The sequence below is a fragment of the Bos grunniens genome, chromosome 28 (assembly GCF_055505025.1).
Source record: "Bos grunniens cultivar Pamir isolate PY7600 chromosome 28, Bosgru_T2T1.0, whole genome shotgun sequence".
NCBI lineage: Eukaryota > Metazoa > Chordata > Mammalia > Artiodactyla > Bovidae > Bos > Bos grunniens.
Window position 1 is genome coordinate 113,254 of NC_141192.1, and position 21,623 is coordinate 134,876.

General features: G+C 49.0%; 1 pseudogene across 1 annotated transcript; it reads left to right on the forward strand.

The window, feature by feature from the left end:
• Positions 1 to 2,803: 2,803 nt before the first annotated feature.
• LOC147342682 (small ribosomal subunit protein uS2 pseudogene) lies at positions 2,804 to 5,170 on the forward strand (annotated as a pseudogene). The gene has a single exon (XR_015157175.1). The product of XR_015157175.1 is annotated as a small ribosomal subunit protein uS2 pseudogene (transcript).
• The last annotated feature ends 16,453 nt before the right edge of the window (positions 5,171 to 21,623 follow it).

A 21,623-nucleotide genomic window follows, 5' to 3' on the forward strand; every position in this document is an offset into this window, starting at 1 on the left:
TTTTCCTGGTTGAACTTTATGCCAACAAATCCTAGGTAAGAACTTAGGAAGCTGCAGTAAGTCAAGGCACCAGCAAGATCACAGGATCTGCAATCAACAGGGATATTAATGGTACCAGAGAGCCTTTTTTTTCTTTTTGCCATGCCATAGGAGGTGGATGAAGTAGTTGAGGGGCTAGAGGGATCCCAGGACCTTAATGACACCAGTGAGCCAACTAAAATACAGGAGGCTGAGGCCAGGTATAGCATGTTTGGCCAATGTGAGCTGAAATATATTTAATTCTGAATTTCCAGAACCATAACCTCAAACAAAATGTTCACCTTCTTCTGATATTCACATAGAAAGATTGCATAGAATTTTTTGCGTAGAAATTCTACTTCCTTGTCCATCAGCAGATGAATGGATAAGAAAGCTGTGGTACATATACACAGTGGAGTATTACTCAGCCATTAAAAAGGATACATTTGAATCAGTTCTAATGAGGTGGATGAAACTGGAGCCTATTATACAGAGTGAAGTAAGCCAGAAGGAAAAACATAAATACAGTATACTAACGCATATATATGGAATTTAGAAAGATGGTAACAATAACCCAGTGTATGAGACAGCAAAAGAGACACTGATGTATAGAACAGTCTTATGGACTCTGTGGGAGAGGGAGAGGGTGGGAAGATTTGGGAGAATGACATTGAAACATGTAAAATATCATGTAAGAAATGAGTCGCCAGTCCAGGTTCGATGCACGATACTGGATGCTTGGGGCTAGTGCACTGGGACGACCCAGATGGATGGTATGGGGAGGGAGGAGGGAGGAGGGTTTAGGATGGGGAACACATGTATACCTGTGGCGGATTCATTTTTATATTTGGCAAAACTAATACAATTATGTAAAGTTTAAAAATAAAATTTAAAAAAAAAGAAGAAGAAAAAAAGAAACTGAAGAAACAAAAAGTTATGGCTTGGGAATACATGCTGCAAAAAATAAATGCAAATAAAAGTAAAAAAAGAAAGAAAGAAAAAAAAGAAATTCTACTTCCATGGAAGAAAGCCACTAGGAAGATTGCTTGGAGAATTTAAGAGATGTGTGGTTTTTAGGTGGAGAAAGAGGCAAGTGTGGTTCAGAAACGGAAAGGGGTCTGTGCAAACCCAGCAGGCTCTCTTTGGTGGAAGGCAGGCCGTGCACTCACTGCTCCTTCCCCCTTTTGCTGAGATCACTTTTATCATGTTTTAGGTAGCTCCAATGAAAACTTCAAGTACAGGGGCTTCCCTGGTGGTCCAGTGGTTAAGAATCTACTTTGCAGTGCAGGGGACACCGGTTCAATCTCTGGTCCCCAGAAGATCCCTCATGCCACAGAGAAATTAAGTCTGTACACCGCAAAGACTGAGCCCAGGCATCCTAGAGCCCAGCGCTCCACAGCAAGAGGAGCCACCAAAGCGGGAAGCCCAACCACCCAACTAGAGCACAGGCCCTGCTTGCTACAAGTGGAGAGAGCCTGCAGGCAGCAAAGAAGACCCAGGGCAGCCAAAAAGAAATAAAATTATGTGTAAACAAAAACCCCTTCAAGTACAGTGACTCTCAATGGCTCAAGTAACTCCTGCTCGATGTTCTCAGCACACCGGCGTATGGGGTCTACAGGACCCCCCTCGTCCCGTGAAGGCCCAGAGTCTCCATCGACCACGTGTCTCCACCACTGTGCTGTGCCGTCTCCCCGTTCTCCTCTGCACAGAACTGCTTCTGATGGTGTCACTCTTTAGGCAGGGGAGTCATTCTTGTGAATCACCATCTAAGAATTAATATCATCTCACCTGCAATTTTATTTCTATATTCCTTAAAAGGAGTTCCTTAAAACCCCAACTGTATTCCTTAAAAGAGGGTTTTAACACAATCTTGATTTGAACACCTATGTTTTTATTTATCAACTTTCATGTCTCCTTCACTGTGTCCTGTGCTCTGGCTCAGCCTCTCTCTTGGCCTCTGCTCTTGGCCTCTCAGGAAACAGCGTACAGGATGTGTTAGTTGCATCCGCCCTCCCTCTCACTGGCTCTTTTCCGTCCTCCCTCATTTCCATGACATGTGTAACTCTGTGCACATCACTATCACCATGACACCCTCCCTCCCTCGGGAAGCCTGTTATCACCTTCCTGCTCCTTTCTCTGCTGCCCCATGTGTGTCCCTGCCCGACACTCACAGCAGCTTCACAGCAGGCGCTCTCCCTCACTCTTCTCTCCAGAGCTCCTGCTGGAATTTCTGGACACCACCTCCCAAGTATTTACCTCTGACTCTGACTTCTCCTTCCCTGGTGGGCCCTGTAGCATCTTCCCCTGAATGAAGACCACAGATAAAACCTAAATTCTCCTTCTTCCCCAGCTACCTTAGACTCCCCTGTGGATGTCTCCTTCTCATCCAGGCTCAGTGATTCAGTATCATCCATGAACCATTTTTCTATACTCAACCATCTATCTGGCCGTATTGATACCATCTCTAGGGGAGTGGGTGGAGCAATGATGGGCAATGTTGAGATGGCAGGTAGAGACCAGACCAGGCAATGAGGGCGTGAGAATGAAGGACAGTGCTAAGAAGAGGAGCAGATTATAGAGAAGTCACAAGGGCAGAAGAGGTTGGAGAATGTTTTTGAAAACAGATCAGGGAGAAATCTGGGAGAGGAGAGGTTGAGTCTTAAGGAAAGAGAAATGATCATTGCATAGCTCCTTGGTGGAGTGGGTGAGGGGGGGAAATCCAGCAACGTGCTAGTTTACCAGCAACATCCTATCAGATGCTATATTTCAGTTGGAAATTCTTCAGGCTACAAATCCATTAGATTTATAGAAATTCCATATGCATTAGAAATTGATACAATTTCCTGCAATGGAATAAATTAGGCTAAGGTTATGCATTACATAGTTTTTTGTGATGTCAAGATGTCATTTTATATTAGTGTTTATTCCAATGTGGACCAGTAAAGCGTATTATAGTACATCATCTATTCAGTGGACTGATTTGTGGAAAATAGTGTTCCAAGAGAGAATATTCCCCAAGATATTGTCAGCTGAATATAAGCAAGATACCATAAAACATTGTGCACAGTATGTGACCATGTATGGTTTTAAATGTGGTTGTGCTCAGTCACTCAGTCATGTCCCACACTTTTGACACTATGGACTGTAGCCCACCGGGCTCCTCTGCCCATGGCGATTCTCCAGGCAGGGATACTAGAGTGGGTTGCCATTTCCTGCTCCAGAGGATCTTCCAGACCAAAGGATTGAATCTGAGTCCCTTATGTCTCCTGCACAGGGAGGTGGGTTCTTTACCATTAGCACCACATGTGGAGTGAAGAAGAAATAGATATTCATAGTTGCTTGTGTATCCATAAAATGACATTCTGGGCCTTCTCTCTTGATCCAGGGGCTAAGACTCTGCACTCTCATTGTAGGGGCCTGAGTTCAATACCTTGTCAGGAAACTAGAACCCACAGGCCATAGCTAAGAGTTCCCATGGCAAAGGTCCCGCGGGCACAGCCAAATAAATACTTAGAAAAAATAAATAAACCTCCAGAAGCTATTCCTGAGAAACAAAACACGTGGCTGACTGTGGAAGCAGCAGGGCCTTGACAAGAAGGGAGGCGGTAGGAAGAACAATGTAATATGAAGTATTTTATATTTCTGGGTTCTTGAATCTTGTACATGTATTATAAGTTTCTCAGAAATGCCAAGACATTATAAAAGAATTTAAACCTCTAAAGAATAAAACTCACAGCGTTATTTCTACAAACTGAATGAAAGTCAAGTTTGTTTTATCAGAAAGATTATCTGGCTTCTCTAAAACATCTTCTCAGGCTTTTCCCACGCTACCCACACAGTGGTCCATAGGGCACTGTCTGGATTCTTGTCATAACGGGAAGTGAATCTTTTACACTATCCTGGGTCCTTGATGTCCAGCAAATGAAGGACGACGTCATCACGTTCCTTGCAGCAGGGGCCCACTTAGGCAGCACCGACCTTTACTTCCCAACGGAGCAGTACATCTACAGAAGGAAAAGTGACGGCGTCTACACTAGGAATCCGAAGAGAACCTGGGAGAAGCTTCTGTAGGCAGCTCATGCCATCGTTGCCACTGAAAACCCAGCTGCTGTCCCTGCTGCGTCCTCCAGGAACCCTCGCCAGCGAGCTGAGCTGCAGTTTGCTGCCGCCACTCCTCTGGTCAGCCGCTTCGCTCCTGGAGCCTCCACTAACCAGACCCAGGCAGCTTCCAGGAGCCAAGACTCCTGGTGGTTACGAGGCCAGGGCTGACCGCCGGCCTCTCCCAGAGGCATGTATGTGAACTTCTTACCATCGGTCTGTGTGACACGGACTCTCCTCTGCACTCTGGAGACGACCCATTCCCGGCAACCAGGGAGCTGTCGGTGGGTCTGACTTGGCGGATGCTCACCCGGGAAGTTCTGCCCGTGCGCGGCACCGTTTCCTGTGAACACTCTTGGGAGGTCGTGCCTGATCTCTACATCTGCAGATTCTGAAGAGATTAAAAGGGAAGAGCAGGCGGCAGCTGAGCAAGCTCTGACCAAGGAGGACTTCACCGTGAATGGGTCACTTCAGCAGCTGAGTGCAACGCTACTGGATCTGAGGTGCTGGCCTAGTCCACAGGCGGGCAGCGAGCTCGCTGCCTACTCCGCAGATCCCCCTGAAGGCTGGCCTGCAGCGCCCACTGCTCAGGCCACTGGACGGGTAGGCACAGCACTGGGTGCGCTTCAGCTGTTCTTTCACAGGCTCTTCTCTTCAATGGGGGCTGTGCTGGGTCCTTGCTGCTGCACAGGTTTGCTCTGGTTGCGGTGAGCAGGGAGCACTCTGGTTGTGGTGCCTGCCTTCTCATTGCAGCAGCTTCTCTTGTTATGGAGTGTGGGCCCCAGGGCCCCCAGGCTTCAGTGGTGGCAGAGCGTGGGCTCAGGAGCTGTGGCCCTCAGGCTGTGGAGCACAGGCTTGATGGTTGTGGTTCACAGGCTTAGTTCCTCTGAAGGCACATGGTATCTTCCTGGACCAGGGATTGAACTCATGTCTCCTGCATTGGCAGGATTCTTTACCATGAGCCATTATGGAAACCCCACAAACTCTTAAAATGGAAATTGATTGACAGAAAATAAGCAGTTTCTAAATAAATAAATATATCTACTCATGAGGATGTTCTGTGACTTTTGCTGTTTTCCTTTCACATAAGAGGAAAATTTCCTAATTCATAATTCGTTATGTTCTTCCCTCAAACAACATTTGCAACTGCTAATTTTATTAGCTAAGCTTGATCCAAGTTTTAAAATACTTTTCTCCCACTTTTCCCTATGCACTGTACATTCATTATCAATTGAGATAATACTTTATCATTGTTCAGTCACTCAGTCATGTCCAACTCTTTCCGACCCCATGGACTGCAGCACACCAGGCTTCCCTGTCCTTCACCAACTCCCAGAGATTATATTTATATACTTCATATGGATAGGAGGATAATCAGTTAACTTCATACTTGAATTATTTCTCTGAATCTGACATATTAATATGCTAGTAAGATATAAGACACTTGATTGACTTCAGCATAATAAAAAATAACAGAATCAGGTGACCATATCTGAAGACTGATTATAAAAGCAGCAGCCATGTTGATGAGGAGCAGTGACACACGGGGGGACATTTTATGCGGTGAGAGAGGGGCGCTGGCCTCAGGGATTTAAAGGGCTGCTTGAAAACAGACAAACTCGGCTCAGTGGATGGACCTCCTGGGAATCACTTCCCAGGGACACACAGGACAGAGTCCTGAGCATCCTGAGTGCCCACAAGGTGGTCTGAAGCGGTGGCCAGGGCACCCCTCTGGGTATCAGTGGAGATGGTAGCTGTATTGTGTGTCTGTACGAGTCTGTATAAGGTGACCCTGCATGCAGAAAAGCAAATTTGACTAAATGGCAGATGGCCTCAGTTCTAATAGTAAGATCTAATATTAAGATCTTGTCTTAAATCAAATTCTTTCTCCTCTCAGCTTCTCCATCTGAAAGGAGTTACTCTTCATGAGACCCATTCTCTTTTAATTCCCTTCTTCAAAGCCTCAGATTTTGTAGCTTTTTTTCAGTAAGTATCTTTCCACGTTTATTCCTCAGACAAGACAAGCAAGAGTAAATGTTTATTATTGGACTTTAAAGATAAACAAATACTTTTAAAATCAGACTTTCCAAAAGTTCTAAATTTATTCATGTTCTCACTTTAGTATCTTCAATCCTAAGCCTATAATGAGCATTTTTACTTGATTCAGACACAGCTCTGGGGAGTGAATTGGTGGCGGGACTCCACAGACCCGTGGAATTCTGAACTCTTGACAGTTAGATCTCTTTTTGCAGAAGTGTTAGCAGCCAATGGAGCAAGGCACATATAGTGCCAGATTATAGGGCTGACAGCGGGGAAAAGACAGTTTATTGATGGTAGAAAAGATCTGCCTTCTGACAAGCAGGCGCCTCTTATGGTGAGGCAAACTGGAAGTGCCTGCAGACTCAGAGCCCCATGTGCTTGGAGAGTGATGCTTCAGCCACACCCGTTATCAGCGCAGCCTTCACAAAGGGGTCCTTCCTTGACCTGACTCGTGCTTCCTGTTTCTTTAACTCCCTGTGCTTCGGGGCTGCTCTGCTGAGTTGGACTCCCCTTTGCTTTTCCTAGATCTCCTTGGGGCCTTCTCACAAGGCCCGGCAGCAGGCAGGAAGCAGCGGCGCAATTGGGCAAGTCTGCTCCTGTAACTCCTCTGGCAGCCGTGAGGCTGGGACAGCGCGCTGAGTGTCCACTGTCCCTCTCATGGGACCAGAGGTCGGAATGGGGAAGAGGGAAGGGCTGCCTTTGCTTTCTTTCACTCCCTGGCCAGGAGCTCTTAACCTGAGGGATTTGGAGAGCCCAGGGAGCCTGTGCCCTCCCTGGTGATGCATAAAATGCATCTGTGCACAAGCTTTTGTTCAGATAAGAGTAAATGCCCTGGATTCACCCCTTCAGAATATTTTATCTTTGTTCCTAGTCTGTACAGACCCTGTGCTTTGAAGCACAACACCGCTGCAGTGATTTCATCACACTTCCACTGCTGCCGGTCCCTAGTAAACCCAGCTTTCAGAATCAAGAGAAGCTGGTGGCTGACAAGGCTTAAAAACATCCTTTGAAGTTCCTGGAATCAAGAGCACTTGACTGTGCTCTACTGGAACATTTTAAGGTATAGTAGTTTGCTTTTCGCTTGTGAGCAAGCTACGTCAAATTGTTTCCAAACAAGAAAACTGAACTAAAGTCTATGTGGACCAGGGTTATAGGACACAAACTACTTTAGGGCAGGTCCCGGGTCGACCTGAGATTCTGTCATTACCAGGAATCAAAGTAGTGAGGAGCATTTGTGACACAGACCCTAAAAGCGTTTTATTACTGGATAATTTGAGTTGGGATGGTTCTCTAGAGAAGAGAATGGCAACTCACTCCAGTGTTCTTGCCTGGAGAATTCCATGGGCAGAGGAGCCTGGCGGGCTACAGTCTAAGGGATCCCAAAGAGTCGGACATGACTGAGTGACTTTCACTTTCTGTTTTCAGTTTGGATCTACGGAGAGGTAAAGTCTTTTCTGTGGATATTTGTAAATGCTTCCTACAGATCCAGTTATATGGCTTTGTGTTCTTCTGGAATTGCTCCCATGACATTGATCTGGACTTCATACACTTATGTACCAAATTACTCTGTTTTCTGTGCAATGGTGGTAAAACAGTTAAAAAGCAAGTAAACAAGCCAAAGCCCGTGAACTGTTCCAAACACGCTGAAAGCGCCACCTACTGTCCAATCTGCAGAGGTGCCCGAGGAATGTAGTCTGAGCCTTATGGACTGAGAGCCACAGGAACTAGGATATTAAGCTAAGTTAGACTCACATCTGACTATACTTTCTACTTATATGCTATTTATAACGAGTATGTAGTTATATTTATGCTCTCTCCTGAGCATTCTCAATCTTTGGTTACAAAAAGTAAGATATTGAAAATCACTGAACTGTGGCAGATGTGAGAAACAGTATCAGGCTATCATATGCTTTCCACGGGTCCCGATTATCCCACACCAAAATGCCTTGAGAGTTCTGGAGCAAAAATGCTCGTTGCCACTTTTATTCCTAGGAACGACTGAGGCCCAGAGCTCCCTGAGTGGCCCCTCCTGAGGGGACTTGACTGTATTTATTTTACATGTTTAAGAGATGACAGAAAAAGAGAAAGCTCTAAAATGGCAAAAGCTTTCAGGTACACCAAAAGGGTGGTTTTTAATGTTGGTTTGAGTGTTTTGTTTTTAATGGAACAATCCATTATAGAACAGGCCAAAATAAGTTTAGAGAATACAGTGTACTTTTGCTACCTCTGAGAGCTACTAATTGAAATATGTATTTACTATGGGCTTGGCATCAATTCAGACGTGCCTTGGACAGGTGACTGACTTCCAGGCTGCCTTAAACCCAACAAGTGTTCAGGGAATGACCCAGTGACTGGAGGGCACAGCAGCGTGCAGCCAGCATTTCACTGTTTGTGCTGCTCGTGCGCTCTTTCTGTCTCTAGCCCTTCTAAGCTGGTTCTGTACAATCATATGTACTGTTTATTTAAATGCAAACAATATACACTCTCGTTCAAGTTCCTCCTGAGTTAAAAGTACACCCAAAAAGAAACTGGATAATTTAGAGTAAAAGTAGAATTTCTCTTTCATCCTTATCAAAGTATCTGTGGTTCACTTGTATATATTCCTCCAGCTTTTTAGAAAACATTTTCAAATATATTTTATTTACACGCAGATAATATATGTTCATTTTTAGTTCAGTTAATCAAATAATGTGTGCTGTTTTACAACTTGCTTTTGTCATGTAACAGTATGACTTTGAGGTGTCACCATTTCCTGTTTGGGGGTTTTCCAGTGGTTTTCAATAGGAATATAAAAATCTTTCTTTAGAACAATATGATTCTGCTATAAGCAAACTAGGTTCATCTAGCATGCACATTCAGGGAAATTCAGAAATGGGTTTAGTTGCCCTGCGCATCCCACCATCCGGAATGAAGGAAACTATGAGCAAGGAAAGTCTCAGCAGTGAACACCAGGCACCCCGTTAACCCAGCGCTAAAGGAGGAGGGCCGGGCGAGGACAGCTCACGGGCTGGGGGAAGGTCTTCTGATGCCTGTGTCTCCAGCCTGGCCGGTAGCAGCCCAGAGAATCCAGGAAAGAGAGATGGTAGGCGGAGAACAGTGGAGGGCAGGAAATGGGCCTCCTGGTGGCAAAGCACAAAGGTCTCAGCAGAGCCTGGGGAGGACAAGCGGGCTCCCGGAGGAGCCGGCGGAGAGACACCCGGAGGAGGCTCCCTCCCGCTCACCCCACCCCAGAAGGTGCCCACAGGCCGGGCAGGGTGCAGGGTCGCATCCGCTCCCCTCACTTCAGGCTGGTCTTGGGAACACACTTCTTGTTTCACTTGAGTGATTCAATTATGCCTCCCTGTAATTTCAGGTTGGGTCTTCTCTGCCTGCCTTCCCCTCACTTTTCACTCTGGCCTCAGTCTTCATTTTTTCTGGCAAACAAAATGTGGTCAGCAGGCAGAGTTGACTGCATAAAAGGCAAAGATCTGCCTCTGAGGAGTAATATATACTCATATTGTCATGCTAGTTTATTTATATTTATTAATTTAATTTATTATAACATAACGCTACATAAATGTATGCACATATAATGTAAATAAACATTAAATGTTATGTACTATTATTATTTTAATATAATATTTATATATCAATGATATATGTTAATATTAATAATATATAGGCTGATTTACTTAACGACACCCCTGGTGAGAAGACTAATGAAGACTAAAAAAGTCAGAAAAAGACAGAAATTTGAAGATCTTTGAGAAAACTTCATGCTCACGATGTAAATGGCGAGACGTGCATGAAGCTTCTTGGCCAGGGCTCCTCACAGGCTTCTCCAGGCCCCTTTTATGGTCAGCGGTGAGAGAGGGAGTGAGGATCCTGGCAAAGCCCTCAGGCCGAGGCCAGGCCGAGCCCCCCTCCAGTCTCCTTCCTTCTGTCACCATGCATCACCTCCTCACTTACACTAGTGTAAACAAGTGTTATCACTTCTCCCACAGAATGAAGGGTGTGTGTTGCAGGAGAGCTGTAGCGAGCTCACTGGTGACACAAATCTTAAAACTATAGAGAGAGGGAGTTGGAGGGAGGGAGACTGATAAATAGACTTATGTGCCCTGGCTTTAGACTGTAGTGTGAAATGTATGATATTAAAACTGCTTAGCCTTTAGCTTGTATTCTTATCAGTGCCTGTATTAAACAATTGATCAGTCACCTAAATATCATAGACTCTAAATCATAAACTAGGATTTTAAAATACTATAGTTTTCTGTGTTACCAAAATGCACTTTGAAGCCAATGTTCAGATCATCCATTGTCTTCTTTTGGTGAGTGTTTGGTCACATGTTGTTCTCTTTTAACTTTTACTTTGTATTTGGGGTGTAGCCCATTAACAAACAGTGTTGTGACAGTTTCAAGTGAACACCAAGGGGAACAGTTCAGCCAAACACACACATGCGTCCTTTCTCCCCCACACTCTCCTCCCTTCGAGGCTGCTACATAGCATTGACATCCGTGTGCCAAACAGTGAGTCCTTGTTGATTCCGAACCAAAGCGGACATTTGTTGCATCATCAGAGACTCTGTCAGAATCTTTCCCAGAGGTTAGTGAGGAGTTTCCTGGAAAACACTCAGCCCACACCCTGTTGCCAGAGGAAGAGTGTTTATATATGGGTGTTAGTTGTGGGAGAATTTGGTGAACCGGGCCAGCTCATACAGAGATGGAAACAGCTTGTCACCATAACACTGTCACCACTCCCCAGTAGGTTCAGCCTCCCCCGAATGCGCCCCGAGTCCTGACCACTGAGCAGGCCAAGCCCGCTCTCAGCCCCCAGCACCTCCTCCCGCAGGGCCCAGCCCACAGGAGTCGGAGGGACTGACCGCTCGTCCCCTCCTCCCCCTACCCAATCCTCCCCCTACTCAAGGGCCTGCCCGAACCAGCTCCCTGCTCTGGTTGAAGGAGGAAGAAGGCCCAGCAGCAGCCCCAGAAGAAGCACACAGAGGGCCCTCCATTCCCAGGAGTGCAGGCTCATTGTGCAGGGCTGAGGGGACACGGGGGTGGGAGGAGCCTCAGCGCTGGACACTGTGGGAGCTTGTCTGCTGAACAGACTCAGGGACTGCCTGTTGGCCATGGGATCTGAGGAACAGGATAAATTTGGATGGACTGGGGCTAGCTGGGAGGGTTTGCCATGGTCTAAAGCACAGGCTGTGTCTCTCTGGGCTGAAAATGTTAACCACTGAGCACTAGCTCCCACCAAAAGAGGGTATTGGTTAGAGGTGTCCTGAGATGTAAGAGCTTCTTAGGGAGACAAGAAGAGATACTAGGAGGATGTGAAATGCCTTGTAGAGCCTGAACCACACGCCCAGCCTTCTGACCCCAGTTTTGGGAGGTAGCAGTTTCTTATGCATGTCCCTGGTGGTTCAGATGTTAAAGAATACACCTGTAATGTAGGAGACCTGGGTTTAATCTCTGAGTCGAGAAGATCCCCTGGAGAAGGAAATGACAACCCACTCCAGTATTCTTACCTGGAAAATCCCATGGACAAAGGAGCCTGGTGGGCTGCAGTCCATGGGGTCACAGGGACATGATTGAGAGACTAACACCCTTTCAGGTGAGGGCAGCTGGTTTGCTTGGGCCTGATCAGGGAGGGGCACAGGTGAGTGTTGCTTCTGATGAGTGAAAGAGGCTTTGGGCCTAGAAAAGGAAACAGCAGTCTCAGAGGCCATTGCTGAATGATCTAACTTCGGGGAAAACAAAACCAAACTTTAGGTCCTGCTCTGATGCTCCAGGCTGGTTGCATCTACCTGGGACTTGTCACCCCTTGTCCAGAGGATTGATCACCCCCTGCCCAACTGCAAATGCCATCTCAACTAAAGAATACCCAAAACATCCCGCCTGACTAACGTTTCCCTTATCGCTTCTACAAACCTCCCTTTAAATATGAAGCCTCCCTGATCCCTCTCAGGCTCAGCCTGGTCACTAGGCCAACTGACGCCCCTCCTTGCCTGAAAAAAGGTCACCTACTTCTGTTGAGGTTGTCTCTCCTTCTCTGCCTCAGCCCAATCTATACCTTACAACAAGCACTGTCTGAGAGAAAAGGGCAAACAGGTGCCCCCAGGGAGTCAAGACACAAGCTGCTTAGTCAGCAAGACAGCCGTGAGGGGGTGGAGTGGGCACCCTGCGGGGCCTCTCCCGCTGTCCCCGGGTGCCCTGCAGTTCCAAGCTTTGGCCTGAAAGCGTCTTAGAGAAGGACCCTTTGTATCCTACCTATTAGGAGTTAACCACTAAAGGAATGTTGCCTATAAGCTTGTACATAAAGTCCCATCTCTGGGAGCCCTGCATCCCAGGTAATGAGCACCAAACTAAAATAATAACTTTGTTTAACTAACAGGAAACTTCATGACCAGACTCACCTGTGAATCACGACAGGGAGGCAGACATTTACACATCCCCTCTGGAGCCTGATGAGAATGAGGAAATATTTGACTTTCCTCCCCCACCACCTGTGAGGATTAATATAAAGGAAGCCTGAATTCTAACTCAGGCAAGATGTGTCCTGGGACAAGTGTCCTGGGCTTCTGAATAAAGTAACTATTCCTTGCCCCAAGAACTCATCTCTCAATTTATTGGCCTGTCATGAGGTGAGCAGGACAAGATTGGACTCAGTTACAGAAGAGCTGACAGTCTTGCTCTTTTGGGGGAAGATTTCCATTTTCATTCATTTAGTCATTCATCGTGTATTTAAGTCCTGCTCAGAGCCAGGTCCTGCCGAACTCACCCTTGAAGCTCAGACTCACCAGGTCCACGACACCTTTCTTGATCCCATGCTCTGCCTGCACCATTTTCTGCCTCAAACAGGACCCCTTAAGTCTTTAAGCACACTGCGGTGAGCTCTCCAGCTTGTGAGCCCTGTGAGGACCTCAAACAGATGCAGAACGGGGCTCAGAAAATGTGATGACGACCAATAATCAAATCAATGAGCTGGTCAAACACAAACCAGGCTTAGGTCACATTCACCAAAGGTCATCTTCTTCTCCCTCCTTCCAGAGCCAGAGTTTCAGGGGGACCTTTACCAGGAGCCCAGGGATCTTCTCTGACACTAACCTCATCCAAAATGTTAATAGTCTGGGTGGATTTTATTTTCAATTTTATTTCTTTTTACACTTGAAGTCACTTCGTGACTATTCCACTGAATACTGAGTAACTTAATGATCACTTCTGTTGTGTCTGGGCCAAGAAAACCCAATACGCGGGTAGGATACTGAGGAGGAGAAAGTCAGGGGAAAGCGGGGGACTGGGGGTGAAACAGCAGAGGCAGGAGGCCCCCACCCCCGTTCTCACTGCCCTCCCCATCCCCTTTGTACTTAACCAACCTGACTGTGATTACCGGGGTCCAGATGTCTCCTTGCTAGATGTTCTGTCCTTTAGAGCCAGCTATAGAGGTCACAGTACAAATCTAAGTTCTGGGGCCCCTGAGTGATCCAGGAGCAGTCACCTGTGCCTTCAGAGGGTCGGTTTCTGACCCACAGTGATGCTCTCCCAGAGTCGGGCATGAGTTAGTGGCCAGCCCTGCTCACCGTGAGATGCTGCAGCTCTTGCTCTGCCCTGAAACCCCTCCCTGCAGCCTGGCTGTGTTCAGGGGACGCCTGGACAAAACAGGCATGAGTGAGTAGGAGAGAGTGGGCACTTCAGGGGCAGAGGAGATACAGAGAAACTTGATTTCACTCTGGCCACTTCCAACTGGTCCCAGCCTAATGCCACTTGTCATACACCCTGAGTGGACATGACCTCCTGGGAGCTCAGAGGACTCTCCTGAGATCTGGGATGTGGAGCTCTGGAGGATGGGGCTGGGAAGCCCTCCACATGAGGCTGGGGCTCTGGGGTTCTGAAGCTGGCCCGGGGAGTGGAGCTGGGCCTGGCAGGTTTGCAGTGTAGACTGTCGGGTGTCTGGTTGAAGCTGCTGACATCCGTGGTCACACCTCCCTCAGCCATCTGACCATTTCTGATCCCAGCAGTTGAGCAGGGCTGGTCTGGCAGGCATGCAACTGAGACAGGAGCTCAGTGTGGGCGGCTCCTCTGCCTGCCTCTGCTCTCCTCTCTCCTGGTCTCTCTCCTTCTCCACCTCTGCGCCACCCCCATCCCCCCATGTAGTTCTCTTCTTAGGCTGCCATGGGGAGGCCCACGTGGAGTCTGGGTCGGGTGGGTGGTCCGGAGGGTCCCGAGAAGGGGTGTCGTGGCTGGGCTGGTTTCTCTATGCTTGCCAGTGGCTCAGGGTCCATGAGGCAAAGAGGCTCCCTGCACAAAGACGGTTCCTAGTGAAGTAGACTGAGCAACAATGGTAATTTTATATGCTGTGAGTTTTTCACAATTAAAAAGAAAAGAACTCGGGTGTGTGTGTGTGTGTGTGTGTGTGTGTATTATAATGGCCTAGAAAGGAAAATTCTCAAGTCAAACAGAGGAATGAATCGTGTGCTAAACATAGATGAGTCTCAAAGACAACACCACGTGTAAGAAACCAGCATACGTGGCCACAGTTGTACAAATCCATGTACTTTAGATATGCAGAATAAGCAAATCATTAGGGTCAAAGAGCACACAGACAATTGCCAAAAGCTGGGGGAAGGTGGAAGGGGAAGTGCCTGTTTAGTGGGTAGTGGCTTTCTCTGTGAGGAGATGAAGTGCTCTGATTTAGATAGCCATGATAGCAGCACAGCTTTGCACACAGATGATGAATCACTGAGCTGTACATTTTACACAGTAAATTTTATATGTGAATTAGATTCCAACTTAAAAATTGTGATTGATAGAGGATTTTTTTTTTTTTTTAAGAATTCACACAAGAAACACATCTTATCCTGAGTTTTGTTTGGTTCTCACCCTTCTAACGTCTGTAGGCAAACATCTGGACAGGGATGAGGATTCAGGTTTCCTCCTTCAGGGACTGACTTCTCTGAGCTTCCCTTCATCACCAAACAACGAGGATCCTCAGCCTCCGCAGGAGCTGCTCTCCATGTTCCTACCGCCCTCTCTCCTTCTCCTCCCCCTGCTCTGATGGGCTTCCTCCCTGAGCTCTGCCTCCTGAGTTCAGTCTGGGCTCCTCTCACCAGTGCTCTTGCTGGGCTCCTGACCCCTCTCTGATTGCAGCCTCTCCGCCCTCCTGTTCGCTTTCTCCCTGTGATAACTGATATGCTTTAACTGCAGTTCTGAACATGTGCGTTCTCTACTCACAGCATCTGAGTGGCTCCCACTTCCCAGGAAGGATAGTGGCATCCCAGGCCAGGCTCTAAATGCCTTTCACCCTCTCTCCCCTGACCCCTTCCTCTGCCAGCCCTCACCCCCTGCGTCCACCGCACGGTCCACACCACCTTTGACATCCAGGAGTGAGATGAACGCTCTGTTTTCACATCTGTCTTTCTGGGGGAACCTGCTCTCTGTTGCACCTACCACTGGCCCTGGTTCTGGATTCCTGGCTGCTGAACTGCATTCCTCTGAGACCTTGGCTTGAAAACCATCTGCTCTGCTGATTTTCCTGACTCCCTCGGGCTGTGTTGTAACTCCTTGTCTTTCTTCTGGTCCTGTGTGCCTTTTCTCAGTGAGCATGTGCCACATGGTGGGGCACTTCCGTCTTGTCTGATGCCCCTCTTAGGCCCAGGGCTTCCTGAGGACAGGAATCCAGGCCCCACGACTCTCCACGACTCTCTCAGGCCCGGAGGTGCTCACTGCTCACCTGCACGGTGACTGAAGGCTGTGGCTCCCCCGTCAGGCTTGCAGGGCCATCTGGCTCTCATCTCAGGCACTGTCCGTGCTGTGGGGGAGCGGCTTCCACTCCAAGAAAGCCCCCCGCGCTCTTGTTGCAGAGACAGGCTCTGGGAGGCCCGGGCGTCAGGGGTTGCGGCTCCGGGCTCTACAGGAGCAATAGTCGTGGCGCGCGGACTTAGCTGCTCCACGGCGTGTGGGATTTTTCTCGATCAAACCTATGTCTCTTGCATTGGCAGGCAGATTCTTTACCGCTGAGTCAGCAGGGATGCCTGAGATTACACATTTCTGACTTCTGCCAATTTTGCTGAGGCCCAAGGACCGTTGAAGTATAAAGAAACACCCAAGAGCAGCAGGGCCGCTCGTCTTACACACGTGGAAGCCGACACCAGCGGAGCGCACAGACGGTGTCCCTCGGCGCGTGGCGCACCTCGGGCCGGGGTCCTCACTCCACGTCCAGGGTCTCTCCTGAGCCCACCGCTTCCTCCCCCAGGTCAGAGGAGAGCACCGGGACCCACGCCATGCCTCTCAGGGTCTGTGAGCCCCGGGAGGCATGGCTGAGTGTCTGGGGGTCAGACAGAGCCTTTATCAGAGGGGCTGAGAGGGGCGGGAGCTCGGCAGGCTCCTCTCCTGTGGCCCAGCTGTGTCTTCTACAGGCTCACTTTCTATTCCTCATGGTGACCAATAATTTATAGCTTCCCAAGGAGGTCCCTTCCATATTTTAACAAGTGTAGTGAAGGGTCCTTCCTGTCATTGTATATTTTATTTGCCACCAGAGCTTTGAACAAGCAGTGACACACTCCGTCAAGCCCTCATGTAATTGTAGACCCTTCTAAGAAGGGTTGAAGATAAAACTTAAAAAAAAAAAGCTCCTAGGCAATTGAACCACTTGAGCTGTGACATAAAATCATTTCCTTTAATCTAGTTTATTCATTGTGGATAGCACTCCAAAATAATACTTTAAAAGTCACCATGGTCTTTTGGCCTTTATTTCTGAAGGTCTTTGCTGGTGGGCCCCATTTGTCTGCGGAGATCGGTATATGAACATGAAACAGCATCATTTCCAGTCTGATGAAAGTTGCCATTTTTCCTCTTCTCTGCAAGGGAAACACCACCTTGGCTCACCCCGCAGCTATTTCACACTGTCAGGAGTGGAGGCCAAAAAAGCCCCTGTGCTGTACTCATAAGTGTAACTGGATCCCTTAGAAACCAGCCCAGCTAATCTCCACCCTCAGGAGCTTTAACACCTTGCTACTCAAATGCAGCCAGGGATCTGCAGGAATTGGCATTTCCTGGGAGCTTTTGAGAAATGCAGAGCCCCAGGCCTATCCCATCACTGCGTACAAGGCCATAAGTATCCTTTACATCCCTGAGAGGAAGGGAGACTGCAGACCCTGAGGCAAGCTCAGTGCTTCACCTTTCTCAGCAATTGTGAGAGCGCACATCGTCCTTCCACCATTTTCTTTTTTTTAACTGATGCATAGTTGACATATCCCTTCATATTCATTTTGGATGTGCAACATAATGACTCAATATTTGTATGTACTGTGAAATCATCACCATGATGAGTCCATCTCACGCCCATCATCTCACATTGTTACATCTTGTGTGTGTGTGATGAGGACTTTTTAGATCCCCTCTTTTAGCAACTTTCAAATATACAAAATAATTTTTTAAAATAGTATTATTAGCTACAGTTGCCATGCTACACATTATGATCCCATGAGTTATTTTTCTGTAATTGGAAGTTTGTGCCTTTTGACGACCTTCACCTACTTCACACACCCCCACAGCCCACCTTCTGCAGCCACCAAGCTGACCCTGTATTGAGGACCTTGGTGCTTTGCTTTTTATTTTATTTATTTATTTTTTTAAGATGCCACATGTAAGTGAGCTCACCCTTTTTCTGTGCACCTGTAGGACTAGTGCAGGTCTTAGTAGGTCCTGGATCAGTTACCCTCTCAACATTCATGTGGAATCTTGGGCTGCTGTGTGAGAATGATCATTCAGTGGTTGGTAAACTCGGTAAGATGGGAATGTGATCTCCTCCCACCGCCTGTCATGGGGCAGATTCTCCCAGCCCTGGTGTGTGGCTCTGGGGCACTTCCACTCCACATCAGTAAAGTGTGTGGTCATTCAGTAATCACTCTGTTTCCAACAATCGTGATAATGGACATCACCTTTGATAAACGCTTCATTAATTAGAGCAACTGCTGTTTGGAAACACAAGTCCAGGCTTGAATCTCTCCCTTTGAAATATCAAACATCCAGCAGCAAAACTCTAAGGGGTGACTTGCTACAAGAGGGTGCAGCGAGAGCAAAAATGTGGTACCGGATGAAGACTATGTAGAATTAGGGGACTTCTGGTTACAGACACTACAGGTTAGTAACACTTCAAGTAAAACTAGGAGCGAATAACTCTGACCACCGGTCATGTTTCTTCTCTAGTCTTCGCTTGTTCTCAGGAGAGGAAACACTTCGTTTCTATTTTTGCTACAACAACCTCATCCATGCGACCCCAGCCTCCAGCAGGGAGTGAAGCTGTCCTGTCCCATACCCCTTTCCTGCTGCGCGCTGGCGCCCATCGAGTTTTGAGCAGCAGTTACTTGCTGGGCACAGTTCCTTGCCCATCAAGTCGTCAGTACCTACTGAGGCTCCCAGTGGGACAGAAGCCGCCTTTCCAGCCCCAGCCCTGGAGCTGGAGTCCAGTCCTGAGTGTCTGCCTCTCTGGCGGCTGATGACCTGCCAAGGCCGGCAGTCTTCTGTGCTCCGCGCACCCACAGGGGGTCGGGCTCAGACCTGCCCTTCAGGCTCACCGCCAACAGTGCGGGTGACGGTGGCGTTTCAAATCATCAACCGGCTTATTTTGTCCGGGGAAAGAACGCCTTCTGCAAAATATTTATAAAGAACATTTCTTCTGCCCAGGGCGGGAGATCTGGGTTCTTCCACACCAGAGACATGGATCAAAGAAGCGGCGCGCATGCAGTTGACCCCAAGTCGTAGTTTCGGGGCCGCCCCTGCGCTCCGCGGGCAGACGGCGAAGCCCCTCGCTTGGTGTCCCCCGGCCCTCGGGCTGCAGACGGGGCGGCCGGCGGAGTCAGGAGCCCAGGCGGCCCCGTGTCCCCGTCCGACGGCGCCTCCAGCGGCTGCATCTCCCCAGCTGGGGCTGCCGCTCGGCCGGCCACTCCGGGAAGCCGCGCCCGCGGGGCAGGCGACGCGCACGGAGGGCCCGGTGCTGGGCGGGATCTGGGGTCCAGTCCCCGCAGGATCTCCGGGCCCCTGGCCGCCGCTGGAACCCGGGAGCCGGGTGCGCCCCGAGAAGCCGGGAGGCGGCGAGGAGAGAGCGGGGCGGTCTCCGGGCCCCGGAGACGGGTCCGATACCCCGTAGGCCGGAGATGTGGAGGAACCGGTGACCCCGCCGGCGGCGCAGCGGCCCCTCCGCCGGGCTAAGGGCTTCCGACAGACCGGGCTCGGCCCCGCGGGGAGAAACTGCGCCCGCTCCCCGCACGCGGCCACCGGCGGGGCCGCGCATCCCTGCCCGCTCGCCGCCCCGGGCCCGACCCTGGCCCTCCGGCCGCTGCGGGAACCCGGAGAGGAGGACCGGGAGAAGGGGCGCGCGCGGCACATCGGAGATCGGTCGCGGGGCCCAAGGCTCAGACGTGCGGGCGCCCCGGCCCCTCTCCAGCAGAGGACCCGAGCGGGAAGCTCCGGGGCTGGGGATCACCGACAGGGCGGGGCGGAAGGAGTCTCCCGGGGCTCCGGGCTCAGCAGCGCTGCTCTTTCTCAAGTGCTTCTTGATCTCAGCGGTCCGAACCGCCCTCTGCAGTCCTGCCACGCTGCTGTTACCACATTGTGCTTTTCTGTTGAATGGACGCTGTAGATCAGGACATCACGGGGGAACTAGGAGTTAGAGAGGGTGGGCACTTGCACAAATAGGTGGTGAGAAGACTCGGCGTCTCAGGGACCCCCACACCCGCAGCCACATCCTGCCCACCCAGCTCCCACCCTAATGTCTGGGGCTGCTCCTGCCTGAACCCTGCAGAGGCCTAGCTGTCCCTTGGATTCTGTGCCTGTGTTCACCAGGACCTCTCCAGGCTCAGCCCTGTCTGTGCAGACCCCACCCTCCCTCCCTGACCTCCTGCTTCAGGAAATGACCCTGAGAGGTGTCACCCAAATACAATCTGATCGTTGTTTCTCGCTGGTGAAAAATTAGGAAAGCATTCTTCTAGGCCTGTTTATTGTGATCCACATTATGACCCAATTGTTGTATTATCTATATATCATATTTTCGTAGGTGATTATACTCTGAGCTGTTGTGAAGGTACTTTGCAACTGTTTAAAGTAATTTTCTCTCAAGTTGTGCAGAAAGAGTAGTGTGACCAATAGTTTCCCTCCCCCAAAAGACATCCGGGTCCTAATCCCCAGGACCTGTGACTGTTAACTCACATGGCAAAAGGGACTTGTGTGGGTGTGGTTAAAGAAAGGATCTACACCCGGAGGCCCTCTGGGTTACTGGTGAGGGTGCAATGTAGTCCAAGGGTCCTCAGAAGTCAGAGAGGGAGTCAGGAGGGTCACAGCTGGTGAAGGAGACGTGAGGACATGAGCCACAGCGGGGCTGAAGTGGCTGCTGGGCCCACAAGCAAGCCGTGCAGTGACCCCTAGAAATAACACCCCCAGATCCTGCAGAAGGAACACAGCCCCGCCGACACCTCCATGTCCGCACAGCGAGATCCACATTGGACTTCTCCAGACGGATGAGAAAATGAACTTGTGCTCATTTGTTATACCAGCAGTAAGAAATGGATACAGGTAGGGAAATGTATCTTTTTTAAAGATACATGGGTCCCTACTGGTAGGAAGAATTTCTTTAACATTTAAAAGTGTTTTCTTTAAAAAAATGTATCTTTTTAAAAGATACATGGCCCCCCTACTGGTAGGAAGAATTTCTTTGTATCAGGGAGTTAGAATGAGGAAAGGTAATTTGATAATATGTATCCTCTGAAAAGCAATTCAGAAGCCACTCTCCTGAGAAAGAGGGAAGGGAAGATGTGGGTAGATATGAAAGGCCCTCCCTGGGGGCAGAAAGGGACTGTGGGCAGAGGAGCCTCAGGGAAACAGCTGGGAGGGCTGGACTCAAGATCTTACTTAGATCTGGAGATGCTCTGGAGACAGCTGAGCTGAGAGAGGGTGATGCACAAGGGGCTCCTGGGGCCTTGCACCTGCATCTTGACCACCAGGTGAGCGCCGTCCCTCAGAGATGAGCATCCAGAACCGGGGAAGGTAGGGTCCCACTGGAGGGAAAGAGTAACCAGGGGAAAAAATGACCTTATATCACAACATGCCCCATGGACACTTAGCTTTGCATCTTTCTCTTCTGAAACCTAGCTGAAAGTGACAGCGATATGTTATCAAATGCTGAGGTAAGAAGCCAGGCATTCTCAGTGCACAAGCCTGAAGTAAACTGTGCTTGTGTGAGTCGGGGTGAATACGAGCTGGCTGTGAGTCACACAAACATCCACATCCTATCGCTACCCCTGTCTACTTGTGTGATTTTGGACAGGACACCTAATGTCTTTAATCACCTGTTTCTTTACTTCTAGAGTAGAAATGACAATCCTATTGCATCATAGAGCTGTGTGGAAAATTACATGAGATAAGACATGTACTGACACTTATATGAGGGTAGCTCAGTTCAGTTCAGTCACGCAGTCGTGTCCAACTCTCTGTGACCC